Raw genomic sequence first — 13,310 nt, 5'->3', positions numbered from 1 at the left:
AAGGAGATTATTAAGTATCTTTTTTTAAGGAGATTATTAAGTAAGTACAGTTAAGTAATTTTTTAACCAAATTAATGATGTGTATTTTCAAAGGGGTATATATATATATATATATATATATATATATATATATATATATATATATATATATATATATATATATATGAGTGTTATTAAAATGTATGTTTTGCAAGAGTAATTGAAAAAGTGCTAGCGGAATAATTTATGTTTTTAAAAAAAATCACACTTAAAGCTTTTCTTTTACTTGAAATATGTTTTAATAGACAAACTTTTATTTCCAATAGAAAAATTAAGATGCTTTTGTACTAAATGATCTTAATCATTGAGTTTTTGAAAAAATTGATGTTTTGGTGCAAACAATTTTTACACCGAATATTTATTATATTTATTTTTGCCAACAAATCTATAAAAAAAATCTTATCCAAGCAATCTAACTCTAACTATTCTTACGACAATAGTCTTTTTAAACTTTATAAAACTCTTAAGAAATACTAAAAAAATTATGATCCAAAATATTTAAAATAAACAAGTATAAAATAGAAGTTTAGGTAGTCAAAACACTAAACAAAAGACAATTTTAAAATGCTTAAATATCACACAAAGATTTAGATAATTTTCTATTATATGTTTTTCATGATTATAAGTGTTTATATATAAATATTAAAAAAATAGTAGTTAAAAGATGTTATGATAGATCATTAAAGAGTGTCATTTTCAAGAACATAGAATGTTACGAATATATATTAAAACACATTAAATACATTTTATTAATTTGTTTCCATGTTAAGATAATTTAATTTCTTTATCCATCTTTAATTAGTAAGATATTTCTAACTTTGTAAGTGAATTGACGTGAAGTATGGTTTTCTTCGTGATTTTATTTTATTTTTTTATTTTATTTTCTTTTATAAAAGTTTTCATGTTAGGCATCACTATGCAACTTGACATCTCAGCGAGACTGACACCTCAAGTAACAACAATCATCTGTCATCACATGAAAAAAATATTATTAAAAAAAGAAAAAGAAAGAAAATACAAAAATATGGAAAGACTAGACCAAAACCCACATGTTAACAAAAACGATAAATAGGTAGACTATACCTATTCATAAAGAATTCTAAGAACAGACTATATGGAAGTCTATTATACCAATGAAATGATTATCTATGAATGGACCCTAAATTAGCCAACTTATCAGCACATGCATTCCCCTCACGAAAAATATGAGTAACCCTAAACTTGATTGTCCCACAGTAATTAAGACAAGTATTCCATCGATTACGAAGCATCCACGGAACATTAGTCCTAGAGGTAAACACAGCACAAACCGAATCACATTCAAGCCAAACATTAGTAAGTCTCATCTTTTGAGTTTTCTCCATAGCATGTATAACTCCATAAAACTCAGCAACTAAAGCAGTCTGAACTTCAAGAAACCCTGAAAAAGCACCAATAAATTCTTCCATACTCCCACGAAAAATACCTCCATAAGTAGCAAGACCAGGATACCCCCTAGCAGCCCCATCCATGTTAATTTTAACCCAACCAGGTGAAGAAAATTCTCATCTAACAGGAAGAAGACGAAGAATTTTCCCACTACGAGTCTTAATACTAAAAAACTTAATCACGTTGAAATCCAACATATCATTCTTCATTGAAGCTTTGGACGAATTTCCCACTAGACAAGTTAAATCTTTAATTACCGAAATTGCCTTAAAAACCTCAATCTTATCCTGAAATCTAGCATAATTCCTCATACGCCATATCATCCATATAGAAAAGGTTGTCACAACAAGCTTAATCAATTTAACCAAAGGACTACCATCACTCTTAATAAAAGAAAGAATATCATCCTTATTAGAGAAATGAGAAGTAAGAAAAATCTGTCGAACCCAACTCCAAATATGTAATGCATTAGAACATTCAAAAAATAGATGTTGAATAGATTCTTCATGCTTTTCACAAAGCGTACACATAGAACATATATGCAAACCCTTATTCTGAATATGTTGATCTGTAGGAAGTCGCCCATGAAAATTTTTTTAGAGTACTAGAGTTTTGGAAGGCGGAATAGATGAAGACCAAATGAACTTACCCCAATCACATGGAACTCCTAGTTCCAAGAAAAAAGTCCTAGCCGATTTAAGAATGAAACGACCAGACTCATCTAGAGTCCAATTAGGAATATCTTGTTTCTCTCTAACCATGATATGATATGCGGCATCTGCTGTAAAGATAAGGAAATATTCCAATCATAACCTGACCAAAATTGAGAGACTGTATCCGGAATGCTAGCCCCATCAGATAACCCTGCAATATTTGCTAAAGAAGTAGTAGAGCACCATTTATCATTCCAAAAATTAATAAAAGAACCTGTACCAACAATCCAAGAAGTATAATCAAGTATGATAGAATAAAATTGCTTAATTCCAAGCCAAAGAGAGGAGGATCTATAAACCATTCTAAACTCGTATTTTGATTTAAGAACTCTGACTTTTAAGAGTAAAGACTAAGGTTTGTTGCTATAAGAAAAGTTTCAAGCAAGCTTAAGAAGATATGCATTATTTTCATGATGAAGATTAATAATATTCAAGCCTCCATCCTCAAGAGGTGAACAAATTTTCACCCAATTAACGGTAGCGATACCTTTTTTCATAATATCACCAGTCCAAATAAAATTCCGAGACCACTGCTCAACTTGCTTAATAAGTGAAACAGGCCATTTATACATATTAAAACTATAAGCTAGAAATCCAGTAATCACTGTATTGACCAGCTGGATCTGACCCATCATGCTAAGAGATTGACCTTTCCAAGATGCTAGCTTCAATTTGACTTTATCAGCCAAAGGTTGAAGAAATCGACACTTTGGAGCACCAACAAAGATAGGCACTCCTAAATAATTGAAAGACAAACAACCATGACTACAAGAAATAATATTTTGAATTTTGGTGACAAATCTTGGAGAATTATCCATGGTGAAGAAACTATTTTTAGAGTTATTAGTATATTGACCAGAAAAATCACCATATGTTTTAAGAAAAGTACTCAAATTTCAAAGAGACTTAATATCCCCCTACAAAAAATAAAAATGTCATCAGCATAAAAAATATGAGAGGGAGTGAGATAACCTTTCGGACTAGCCATATTTAAAATCTTCTTATCATTCACAAGTTTAGAGATACCTCTACTAAGAACTTCCTCTGCAAGACAGAAAAGTAAAGGAGACAATGGATCACCTTGTCTTACACCTCGACTACAGGGAAAAAAACCCACCAAACTACCACTTATTCTGATATAAAGCATAACTGAACGAAGAATTGTACTAATCCAACTGACAAACGAGGGGTGAAAACCAAAGCGTTTCAAAACTAATAATAAGAACTTCCAACTCAGAGTGTCAAAAGCTTTATGAATATCAACTTTGTAAGCCACATTACCTCCTCTAACCTTTTTAGAAAGCATGTTAATAGCTTCAGAAGCAATACCAATGCAATCTTGAATCTGTCTACCCTACACAAACCCATATTGATTAGGAGAAATGATTCTAGTAGCCACAAGAGCAAGCCTATCAGCCAGTATCTTGGAAATAATTTTAAATTTGAAATTAGCAACAGCAATTGGCCTGTAATCTTTAATGGAATCAGCACCCTTAGGAATAAGAGATACCACATTACTGTTCATTCCAGGGAGAACCCAATTTTGTTTAAAGAACTGTTGAACAACATTACAAACGTCTATCCCAATAATTTCCTAGCAAGAATGATAGAAAACACCACCAAAACCATCAGGACCAGGAGCATTATTACGGTTAAGATTAAAAACAACATTCTTGATTTCAGAAAAATCAGGACATTTAATCAACATCATATTCTCCTCAGAGGAAACCATCCCAGGAATATAAGTACCAATAAAATATTCCATATTATCAGTATCCAGAACATTAGAAATAGACTCAGCATAAAGATTTTTATAAAAGTCCAAAATATGATCCTCAATGATTTTAGGATCCTCTGTAACCTCATTATCAATCCGTAAACGATGAATCCCACTAGAATTATTTCTCCTTTAGACCACAGCATGGAAAAAAGCGGTATTTTGATCTCCATCCTTGAACCATAACATCTTAGCCCTTTCTTTCCAAAACAAATATTGACAGTGAAGAGCATGATCAAGCTCCTCCTTAGCAATCTTGTCTTGACAAAGAAGCCCATCACTATCAGACAAACTAGCAGTCTCTAAGTTTTTCTGAATACTAAGGAGGATACCCTGCTTAAGAAGAACTGCATTGTGAACATTACCAAAAGAATTTTTATTCCAGTCTCGGAGCTCAAGTTTCAACCTTTTTAACTTATGTTGCAAGATAAACATAGGACAACCAACAACCTTATTAGCCCAAGAATCATGAATAAGATTCATACACGAAGTGTCTTGAAGCCACATAGAGAAGAAACGAAAATTGCTAACCTTCCGCAAAGAATTACTAGCAAGACTAGCAAGAATAGGGGAATGATCAGAACAATTTTTAACAAGAACCTGATAAGTACAAGAATCTCATTCATCCAGACACACTCCATTACATAAAGCCCTATCCAGTCTTCTGTGAATTCTATGCAACCCTCTCCTTCCGTTACACCAAGTATAACAAGATCCAGTAAAAGGCATACAAGAAAGATCATTAGTATTAATCCAGTCCAGGAATTCATTACAAGAAACCTGAATAGGAACAACCCCCCTTTACAGTCATCCGCCGAGAGCACAACATTAAAATCTCTCAGAATACACCAAGGTCCTGTGAAGAAACTAAGATCCCTCCACAAAAATCGTCTAGACAAGTATGCGTTAGCACCATAAACACCTGCAAAGCTAAAACTTTTATCCTGTGGAAGACAAGTTACAGAGATAAATTGATCATTAACCAAGAAATTTTGGACAAGATTAGGAACCGACAAACACCAAAGCTTAGCAACTTTATTAACAATAAGAGACGTAGCCACCAAATGCATATTAACATATTTGAAAAGGACATCGAAAGCATTAGTGTACGACATCATAGGTTCAGCAAGAAAAACCATGAGAGGTTTATGTAGATTAAGTAAACTAAGCAACATCTCCACAGTTTTGTGGTTTCCCAATCCTCTAACATTCCAACAAAATGAAGAGACCTTCATTGCGACATTGTAGAGAGAACTGCCTTAGCAATTTTCCTAGATTTACCAGTCCCCTTAGGTGGTCTCCCTCCATGTCATTAGAGTCAGCCCAAAATTTTGAAACAACCTGATTTTCAATATCATCAGAATTAATTCCAACAATGGTAGGCGGAATAGTTGACGCTCCAATATGAGAATCACCTCCCACATTTGTAGTTTCCAAACCATCAAGAGAGGAAAAGTGATTTTGAAGGACCAACGATATTGCTTTAACATCCCCAATATATTTAGCCTTCCGAGGGGAGGTATGAGGCGACTGAGATGGTACAATCACAATAGCAGAGACCTCCACATTAGGATTAGTATCTGCATGTGATTTAGCCTTCCGAGGAGAGGTAGTACACAACGGAGATGGTACAATCACAGGAGCAGAGGCCTCCACATGATGATCATCAATAAGAGTCGTTAAATGTGACTCTCAGTCCTTAGCTTGCATAACAACAAGTGAGTCCAAAGTGGGAGTGAACAACCCCTGCTTGGGTGAGGACCTATCATGATCTGAAGCATCCTCAAGAGGAGACATATCTGCAAAATCATCCTCCCGTCCATCTGTTTTATCAGCAAGGTGACCCAAGGGTGACCCTACATTAACCCCACCAGTAGCATCAACTTTCAAATTATCAATGGGACCTTGTAAGAGCTTCGTCTGCAGATCTTTTTTCCGATATTCTTTACGTTGGTTTGGAATCGTGGTCCTCCCTTGTTCCTGTTCATCAGAAGGTGTCTTCTGAGAAGGTTTATGTTGAGGCCCAAGAACACGGCCCTAGTCATGGATCACCCGACACTGAGCAAGCTCGTGCCCAATCATCTTACAATGAGAGCAAAATGGAGGGAGCCATTCATATTCCACACCAGCTACAAAAGCAAAGTCTGGACGTTCAACCAAGAGGTGATCAGGAAGAGGGGACAACATATCAATATCCACCAGCACTCTAGCAAACATACTCCTATTCTTTCTGATAGTATGCTCATCCAAAGACAAAGGAGTACCAAGGCCTCTGACGATGGAAAATATTGTCCTTGGTTTCCAATACTCCAAAGACAAATGGTAAATTCTAACCCAGGTCTGAGCTTTGGTACTCCTCATGGTAGCTGGGACAAAGTCTTTTGTCCAAGCAAACAGTCTCAATAAACCAGGAGATAACTTCAGGGAACCCATCCCGAGGGCTCATCGCATGTCTTCTATAGAAGCGAACTCAAACTCATAGAAACCCTTTCCAAGAGCAATTGCTTTCCATGGTCCAAGAGCTTTCCACACCGGCTGCAACTTTTTAGTTAAATCCAGGTGTGTGAGAGGTTTATCCCCCTTAGATAGAATAATCCGACCATGGAGATGGGTTTTGCAATCCTCAAGACCAGCCAAGTAATCTGCCTCATCAATCCGGGCAGCAATCATGTCACCCTTAATACAAGGGGTAGGTAGCTGGGACAAAGGAATGTCACATGTATTTCCCAAAGCCTGAGCAAAAGTCTTCCTTTGACCGAACATAAAATATACTTTATTATCATGACATACTTTTTAATCCATCAAACAAGTCCATGGAATGAGGAAACCCGCAGAGCCCTCCGCCATTTTAAAAGGCTAACAAGTTGCCGCCAAGAACTTCCGCAAGACACACGGAATAGCAACCGCACCGCACCACACCACCACACGAGCCAACAACTCCGTTGTCGCGAGAGCCACCACCTCTGCAGTCATCACCGTCGGCCGCACCGGACCTGTAGACGCCTCACACCAACCCAACAACCACCGCACTCCGTCGAACAGGCGCCTCGCGCAAACGCGAAAGCACACGCTGCCGCACAGGGCTCTTGCACCGCACCACGTCGTCTTCTACAACTCTCGCACCACCAGCGAACCACCGTGTCTCCCACTGTAGCACCGCTGCACCTCCAATTCCGCTGCCGCTAGGAAACCCTAAAACCCCCAAATCTTCAATTTAGGGTTTGGGTTTCGTGAATTTACGTTTTCTTTTTCGTGATTTTATATTTAGAATAAGTCTTTGGATTGTCTTTGATTTATCATTTTGATTTGATTTATCCATAAAAGACTTTCCCCATAAATATTAAAAAAGAAAAAAATTCAAAAAAATAATATTATTTAGACTATATTGTTTATATGCGGACTACATATTATTTACTAGAGCATGTAAAAAGTATATATTTGACCTAACTTCTAATAAAAATAATTTAAAAAAATATGAATAAGTAAAATATTAGAAAAAAATTTATTGAATTTTATGTAATTTGTAAAGTTTTTATTGAAATAGTCATGATTTTTTTATTAGAGGAAAAAAAACATGTGTTCAAAAGAAAATCATTGTGAAATTAGATCATAAATTACCAATGAAAAGCGGGAAATTCGTCTAAAGTTTCAATGAAAAGTGATTCACTAGGCTAAGTTAAAATTAACACTGATAGTGCGGCTAGGGATTATTCTGGTCTTTGGTCTTGCTACCTGTTGATGTATTTTTCGTGGGAGTATGGAAAAGTTTATTGATGGTTTTTCTGTATTTATTAACATTCAGACTGCTTTGGTTTCTGAGTTTTATGGAGTTATATATGTTATGGTGGAAGCTCAAAAGATGAGTCTTACTAATGTATGACTTGAATGTGATTGTGTCTTGGTTAGTGGTGCATTTAGTGATATGACTAAGGTTACGTGGATGTTTCGTAATCTATAGAACACTTGTCTTAATTACTGTGGAAAAATAAGATTTAGGGTTACTCGTATTTTTTGTGAATGAAACGCGTGTGCGGATAAGCTGACTAACTTAGGATTCATTCATAGAGATTCATTTCATTGGTATAATAGACTTCCATCTAGTCTATTCTTAGAGTTTTTTATGAATAGGTATAGTTTACCTACATATCATTTTTGTTAACATATGAATTTTGGTATAAACCTCCCATTTTTTGTATTTTGTATTTTTATTTTAATAATATTTTTGTATGTGATGACAAATAATTGTTGTTACTTGGAGTGTCAGCCTAACTGAGATGTCAAGTTGCATAGTGATACCTAACATGAAAACTTTATAAAAAAAATTACTAATGAAAATTTTATTTGAACAAGTGAGTACTAATCATAATGCATTACATAACCCTCCAAAACACAAAATATCGAAGTTATAACTAAAATAATAATAAAAAAATGAGTGATTAATTTTTTTTTTAAAAAAAACATTTTAATTAAGAAATGATAATAAAATTGTTATATTTAGAATAAGCAAATTTTTTAATCCCAAAATCTTCTAACTATATGACCTGAAGAAACAAAAGTATATACAAAATGTTTATATAAAAATATCCTAGAACCATAGATTCTAAAACCAATACACAATATATATTAAAAAGATACTAGTAGAATAAGAGTGGTTTTAACTTTGTTTCATTTTTGTGTTATTATATGTAAAATTGTTTGTTCCCATTCTAAATACAATCAAAGTTCACATCCCATTCTAAATATCATTCTAAATATATATTTGAACATATATCACAAGCATTCTTAGATTAGAGAACAAACATAAAAGAATATCATTGAGTCACTTTGTGCAAAATATATATATATATATATATATATATATATTAAATATCATTTTATAATTTCATAGTATCCATACTATATATAAACCATTTATTTATTAAATTATATTAATTTTGTATTTATTACCACTAGATCTTAGTTTTTCAATGTTATTAGACCGACTAAAATCATCGACCTACAACTTCAAATATTAACAAAACAACATTGATAGGTTAATAGGCTTACAATATGAAATTAAACAACAATTACAATTAAAATTCAATTAAATGAAATTTAATTAAAATAGTGAATTTAATTATGCAGGCATACAATTTAATAGGCATAAGACTAAAAGTGTTAAGTATGAATAAAAATGTGTTTATTATATAAAAGAAACAAATCATCTTGAAATAATATTATAGCTTAGAAAATATTTTGAGAGTAATTACAAACATATTCCACTAATATTACCACTCAAGTTGAAGCATAGATATTTCAAATGCCCAAACTTGTGAAGAATTATAGGAAAAATATGATTTACTAATAATTTGGTCAAAATATTTGTGAAGGGTGCACTAGTTTGAATATGTGAGGTAAAAATCGTTCATTCATAAAAAATTGGATTAGGCTTTATATAAAAAATAACTTGATTATCATAAAACAATTGCATGAGACACACATGTTGCGCCCAAAAAGAAGTTATTTTAACTATTTTAAGTCACATATCATATTGGTCATAGATTTATACTCAACTTCTATAAATGATCTAGAAATAATTATATGTTTTTCTTATTTTTCAAGAGACATAAGAAGAACCACTAGAAAATTCAAGCATTTGTTATAATCATCCTTGAGGTTTTCTATGACGATGGTGGTGACTCATGAGAAGTTCTTCAGAGAACTCACTTTCATCGTCATTGAAAGTGTCACTATCATTATCATTATCACTATCATCTTCATCAAAATCTTTGTTATATCGGACTTAAAGGTATGACATATCATGATGGGTCATTAGAGAAATCACATTTGTTTTTACCAAAATTGTTGTTAGAAATATTGTCATTGTCAATATGCGAAATAATTTTTTTAAAAATAATATTCTATTGTTGAATTCAGCAAAATTCATTAATATATTAAAAAAAATTGTAATTAACTTACCATGAATATTGTAAAACTAATATAAAAAACAAAAAAATTATTCTAAAAAAGTATATTAAGAAAAAAAATATCCTTCAGATATTAGAAAATATTTTTAAGTAATTATAAGGATATATATTATGTTGATATAACCATATAATGTGTTATGTTGATGATGATATAAGTATTGAAAATGTTGATCTTCTATTCAATTTTAGATTAGGGTTGAAGTTTGTGATTTTAATCATGTTGTAAACTTTTTTTTACTATGATTTGATCATTTGCTAGGTTGATTTGATCATTTGTTAAGTTGAAAAACATTTAAAATATTTTAAAATCTTGTGAATTTTAGTTTAATTTTAATAGATAAAAATATGTTTTAATATGTTATAATAATCAAATTTATTGAAAAAAAACATTTTAATGGATGAAAATAATAATTTAGTAAATTAAAGTCACTTAAAATTAAGATTGTACATTTAGCTCTATTTTGATTAAAATGTGTTTTTAATTAATTAAAATTACTTACATTTTTTAAGTTATTGTTGATCTTTTTATTTAATTTATTAAAATATTTATTTAGTTTATTAAAATCACTTAAAGATGATTTTAACATATTAAAATCGTATGAGCTTAATTTTAAGTTTATTTTTTCAATCAACCGAAATGATTTTAATAGATTGAAACTATTAAATATAAAAGTTTTTATATTTATTTCATATATATTTTCTTATTCACGTGAAGGTTACTCTAAAATTTGAAAAATACTAAATTAGTTTATTTAGAACCATTAAAGGTTGTTTTTTTTGTGTAAAAGTCAAATTACCTTTGATATATATTTTTAATTTTTTTTAAGAAAGGTCAGTTGAGAAAATAAAAGACGAATTATTTTAAAAAATATTTATTAATAATTTTTAAAAAAACTAAATAAGTAAATGAAATAAAATTATTTATATATACTCACAAGTCCTCTACTTTCTCTTCATCTTACACATAATTTCTTCACTTCAACTTTCTCTTTAAATCCTAAACAATTTATATAAATTACCCAAAATCTTCACAAATACACACAAATCTTTCTCATATTACAGTGTTACAGTGTTAGTGATCTTTTCTTTCCATTCTAAGTTATCATATATCTTTACCTCTTAAAGAATATTCAAATTAATAACAAAAATCTTTTATGTATTATTTTTATCAAACCAATTCACCAATATTTTACATTAGAAAATAGGTGATAACTTAATTTATATATATATATATAGAAACTATATACATGTTAATTTATGTTGATCTTGACATTATGAAATGGTAATTAATTGATTTATTTCATGTCTATTTTATGATAAACTGAGCAGTTATTCATTATTTTCATCATTGCTATCTCATGATAAACTTCATAATCCGTACTAAATTATAATTATTTATTTTACCAGTTATTGTTATGATTCAGTATATATTTTGTACTCATTGCTATTTTTGTAGTTATTCTTTTGTACTCATTACCCATAGAAAAAGTTATGAATGAATACAGAGAGTAAGTGGACATCAACTTGAGAAAATCAATATATTACATATTTATTTTCTTGAAACAAATCTTCTTAATCATTCTATGTAAGAATGAAGATATTGACAAATTAATCATTATAATCACTTCGTGCCTCTTTTGTTCTCTTGTTAATCATGTTCAAACATAGACAACTTTTAAGACTTATGAGACAAAAGTTAAATTGCATATACCTATCAAGAAATGAATTAAGGGAATGCTACATTCACTAAAAAAATTGTTAAATAGCAACAGAATTTTAAGATAAAAAATAATTAACTATTATATTAATTAAATTATATATTATTTAAAGACTAAAAAATTATTAATATTTTATTATTAATAAAAATTTATAAAATAATTTTTAAATTAGTATCTAAATTAGTTACTAAGATTTTAATTTATAATAGTTTAGATTTTAAATTAGTAAATAATTAAAATCTTGATATATACCAATTTAAAAACTATTTTATAAATTTTTATTAATAATAAAAATTACTTTAAATACTAATAATTTTTTAATTTATAAAATTATTTCTAATTCAGTTAAATAATAACTAATTATTTTGATATTTAAAATTAATTTTATTTAATAATTTTTTTTAGTGATTTCATCACCACATTTAATTTTTTTTTTATAAAATTTTGATATATTTAAGCTAAGTGCAGTGTATTTTATAGCCCTGGATGTAAGAGTAAGATAAGTGTAACATACACAATTGATTATCAGAGATAAATAATAGTTTTATCTGAAAGTTTGGTAAGATTAATATAACTTTGACAATAAAAAATGGGTCCACATGAATTGATTTTAATTTATGATGAGTCTAGATAAGGAAAAGTCCAAAACTTAGAGTAAAATGAATGTGGAACCCAACTTTTTTACATCTTATAATATAAGTCTGCATTATTATTTATTGTTCATCAATACTCTCCTTCTATAATGAATATACAAAATTGTAAATTTTGTAGACAAAAATTACCTTTGAAATCTGATTTCCAGAATTTAAGAGAAGAAATATTTTAATAACAAATTGGAATATTGGTCAAATTGAAACTGAAAGGATCTCAAATATTTAGGTGGTCCTATCCTTTCATAAAATACACATTGTTATGGTAAAGAGAAAAATATATTGAAGATAACTTGGTAGCATTTCATTAATAATAAGCTAGAAATAATTAGAACTAGGCATATTATATATGTTAAGTGCATTTATGAAAGAATAATAAAACTATAAAATTAAATAAGGACAAATTACAAATGTTCAAACCCTTTAAAACAATAATATAGGCTGAGTTTGATATATATATCGGAGAAGTAACCTAATAAATCAAATTTGCAATAAATATTAATCATAACCAAACTTAACAGATAATCTATATTAATATAAAACTAAAAACATAAAAATAAAAAGTAGTGTTTTTTTAGTGTAATGAGAAGAAAAAAATGTATCTTCATGCAAATAAAATTTTAAATAAATAAATATTTTAAAATGTATAAATTATATTATAAATAAATTTCATAATAGTAAATGTTTTTAATATATAAAATGCAATTTAATATACAACAAGTAATTAAAATTTTAATATAAGATTAATTTTAAGTATTATTATCTAAAAAAAACTATTATAGTCAATTTTAGAAATAAAGATAATAGTAGCTGCATGTAGACATCAATGCCAATATTGATGATAAGTGCATGTACCTTTTTTTTGTTTCATTTAAACTAAACACTACTTAGCATAAACCTTCCAAATATTTTTTTTTGTTCATTGCAAACTAGTGTTGGCTTTTTGTATTGAGATGTATGAATTCCAATAAGTCAAATACTTCAGAAATTGAATGTGAAGAGACTATAATAAAATTTGA

This window comes from Phaseolus vulgaris, chromosome 10, assembly GCF_051622355.1.
Source record: "Phaseolus vulgaris cultivar YP4 chromosome 10, ASM5162235v1, whole genome shotgun sequence".
Taxonomy (NCBI): Eukaryota; Viridiplantae; Streptophyta; class Magnoliopsida; order Fabales; family Fabaceae; genus Phaseolus; species Phaseolus vulgaris.
Note: the sequence above shows the minus strand (reverse complement) of the source record.